At 57.0% G+C, this 3,718-nt stretch overlaps 1 non-coding gene across 1 annotated transcript; it reads left to right on the top strand.

Moving 5' to 3' along the window:
- Positions 1-896: 896 nt before the first annotated feature.
- Positions 897-2,711, top strand: LOC142796119 (small subunit ribosomal RNA). Its single transcript, XR_012893560.1, has one exon. It is a non-coding gene; the product is annotated as a small subunit ribosomal RNA (ribosomal RNA).
- The last annotated feature ends 1,007 nt before the right edge of the window (positions 2,712-3,718 follow it).

The following is a 3,718-nucleotide window of genomic DNA, read 5'->3' as shown; positions in this document are numbered from 1 at the left end:
TTTCGCAGTCGACGCGAACTTGCGGAGAGTCGTGGTGCCTCACGTTTTCGGCAGAAACCGCGGCGGAATTTTCCCGTGCGTGCGCGCACGACCTCGGTGCTGTGCCGTCAGCGTAGTGTTGCACAAACTCGTGGCCTACCCAAGGTGCGGTACGTTTGCGGCCGTATCCTCGGTGGGAATTTCGTGAGTAGGGTCGCAAATTCTACGACCTCGGCGGGTTTGAGAGCGACGTAGACTTGTGGCACGCTCAACATGCCACACGTTTCGGGGCACACCCGCGGTGAAATTTTCTCGAGTACGCTCGTATTAGGGCCCAAGGAGGTCTGGGTACTTATCGCTGCTATTATGTGGGGGTTCTCGTGAGCGGCGTACGCGAAAGCGACCGGGTGTCTGATATGCGGCGGGCTTCGGCCTCGTCAAGCGTGTCCTCGGGTCTGCTCCAGGGGAATCCACGGCAGTCGTCTGCAGCCTCATCCGCTTGATGCGTTAGGGGCTGGTTGTCGGACGGTGCCGTTTTACCACGATATCGAGGTGTGTTCCGTGTCGTCCTCGGGCGATTCAGATGCGAAAGCGCCGAAGACGCGGGCGTGACCCGTCGTCTGGCGGCTTTGCAGTCTCGGCTCCGTTGCTAGTTCCGGCCGGTCCACCGACAGTGCAGCGGGCTTGGGCAACCCGCACGGCGCGACCGAGTCGATGCAACGAAAAAGAGCGAGCATGAACGTGCTTCTTGCCGCACGGCTCCCACTCGTCTTTCGGGAAGGTTGTGCCGTAGCGAGCTCGAACGCCGTCATCTCGGAGTGCAAAATAAGCGTGTTGGGGCGCCTGAAGGTGGCCTCCGCCGCACACAGACTGCGTCCGGCCCGCCGAGGGCGAGGACGGACGCGCAGTCGAACGATTACCTGGTTGATCCTGCCAGTAATCATATGCTTGTCTCAAAGATTAAGCCATGCATGTCTAAGTACATGCCGAAATAAGGCGAAACCGCGAATGGCTCATTAAATCAGTTATGGTTCCTTAGATCGTTTCTTCCTACTTGGATAACTGTGGCAATTCTAGAGCTAATACATGCAGTGAGCCTGGAGCCCTTTGGGTAACGGGTGCTTTTATTAGACCAAGATCGATCGGGTTTCGGCCCGTATTGTGTGGTGACTCTGGATAACTTTGTGCTGATCGCATGGCCACGAGCCGGCGACGTTTCTTTCAAGTGTCTGCCTTATCAACTTTCGATGGTAGGTTACTTGCTTACCATGGTTGTTACGGGTAACGGAGAATCAGGGTTCGATTCCGGAGAGGGAGCCTGAGAAACGGCTACCACATCCAAGGAAGGCAGCAGGCGCGCAAATTACCCATTCCCGGCACGGGGAGGTAGTGACGAAAAATAACAATACGGGACTCTTTTGAGGCCCCGTAATTGAAATGAGTACACTCTAAATCCTTTAACGAGGATCAATTGGAGGGCAAGTCTGGTGCCAGCAGCCGCGGTAATTCCAGCTCCAATAGCGTATACTAAAGCTGCTGCGGTTAAAAAGCTCGTAGTTGGATCTCAGTTCCAGACGAGTAGTGCATCTACCCGATGCGACGGCTCGGACTGAACATCATGCCGGTTCTTTCTTGGTGCACTTCATTGTGTGCCTCGAGATGGCCGGTGCTTTTACTTTGAAAAAATTAGAGTGCTCAACGCAGGCGAGTCGCCTGAATAAACTTGCATGGAATAATAGAACAAGACCTCGTTTCTGTTCTGTTGGTTTTTGGAATACGAGGTAATGATTAAGAGGGACGGACGGGGGCATTCGTATTGCGGCGCTAGAGGTGAAATTCTTGGACCGTCGCAAGACGAACTACTGCGAAAGCATTTGCCAAGAATGTTTTCATTGATCAAGAACGAAAGTCAGAGGTTCGAAGGCGATCAGATACCGCCCTAGTTCTGACCATAAACGATGCCAACCAGCGATCCGCCTGAGTTACTCAAATGACTCGGCGGGCAGCTTCCGGGAAACCAAAGTATTTGGGTTCCGGGGGAAGTATGGTTGCAAAGCTGAAACTTAAAGGAATTGACGGAAGGGCACCACCAGGAGTGGAGCCTGCGGCTTAATTTGACTCAACACGGGAAAACTTACCCGGCCCGGACACTGGGAGGATTGACAGATTGAGAGCTCTTTCTTGATTCGGTGGATGGTGGTGCATGGCCGTTCTTAGTTGGTGGAGCGATTTGTCTGGTTAATTCCGATAACGAACGAGACTCTAGCCTATTAAATAGGTGCGGGGTTCCCAGCACCTTACAACCTTCTTAGAGGGACAAGCGGCTCCTAGCCGCACGAAACAGAGCAATAACAGGTCTGTGATGCCCTTAGATGTCCGGGGCCGCACGCGCGCTACACTGAAGGAAGCAGCGTGTCTTTATCCCTGTCTGAAAAGACTGGGTAACCCGTGGAACTTCTTTCGTGATTGGGATAGGGGCTTGCAATTGTTCCCCTTGAACGAGGAATTCCCAGTAAGCGCGAGTCATAAGCTCGCGTTGATTACGTCCCTGCCCTTTGTACACACCGCCCGTCGCTACTACCGATTGAATGATTTAGTGAGGTCTTCGGACCGATGTCCGGCGCGGCCTTTCGGTTGCGCCGGTCTGTTGGAAAGATGACCAAACTTGATCATTTAGAGGAAGTAAAAGTCGTAACAAGGTTTCCGTAGGTGAACCTGCGGAAGGATCATTAACGGATTGTGAAGGGTGAGCGCCTCAGCTGCGTCTGCGCCCGACACTTTCTGCCGCTGACCCCGTTTGGACGCGGGGTCGGCTTTTCCCCACGGGGCTGCCTGAATGTGGAGCGGCACCCCGTGACAAATTGTTGCGCCCAGCGGACGCCAACACCGCGACCTTGGACGGTCGGCCAGGTGGCGGACGCGGGTACAAACGGCGCAACGCACTCATAGGTCGGCTTTCGACCCGCCACTGCACCGTGGCTCGAAGCGCTCGAAATGCGCGACCCGACCGCTGCGGGACCGCCTAGTACTGTAAACAGGAGCGGCGGAGCGCGAACGGCGAGTCGTGGTTACGTCGGTAGAAGGCGAGGCTGCGCGTTCCCGAAACGCCAGCCGAGTGCCCTCCCGACCGTTCGAGCGTGCAAGAACGAGACCCGACAATCGCGCGGCGACTGCCAAGTACGAGAGGAACGGCACAAGCGTCGGCGGTCGGTCAAGGAACTGGCGATGTGACGGGTCCGCTGTGCACCAGTGCATACCGTCCCGCCGTCCGCGGCAAGCGCCTCCGCGTCCTCGGGTGACGGAGGCTGCCGGTCGGTTCTTGCAGGCGAGGGATCTCGCTGGCACCGGTTCGCGTTGACGCGCGGCCGGTCATGGCACGGCGATGCGACGGCCGAGGTGCGCAGTACTCGATGGAGGAACCGCACGCTCCGATGACCGTCCCGCCCTCCGCGGCGTATGCGTACCGACCGTAATGGTTGCAGCAGCGCCGGCCGGCTTTTGAATTCGCCACACGAAACACGGTGCGAGATCGCGGTTAGGGGAGCGTCGACGTTGCCAGGCGTTTTGCTTGCTGCCGAGGGAAAGGCGGCACGGCCACGTCGCGCTCGTCGCGATTAGCGGGTCTGCGCGCTTTGGGAAGGTGCCGCAACGACTTGCCGAAAGAGGAAGCACGGAAGAACGAGGGACTTGGACGTCCCGACAATTGAACGCACTTGCGGCCAGGCCCTTGCTGGCTTCG

Source organism: Rhipicephalus microplus, unplaced genomic scaffold (genome assembly GCF_043290135.1).
Source record: "Rhipicephalus microplus isolate Deutch F79 unplaced genomic scaffold, USDA_Rmic scaffold_1134, whole genome shotgun sequence".
In the NCBI taxonomy this organism is placed as follows: Eukaryota; Metazoa; Arthropoda; class Arachnida; order Ixodida; family Ixodidae; genus Rhipicephalus; species Rhipicephalus microplus.
Note: the sequence above shows the minus strand (reverse complement) of the source record. Positions and strands in the feature narration are given on the sequence as shown.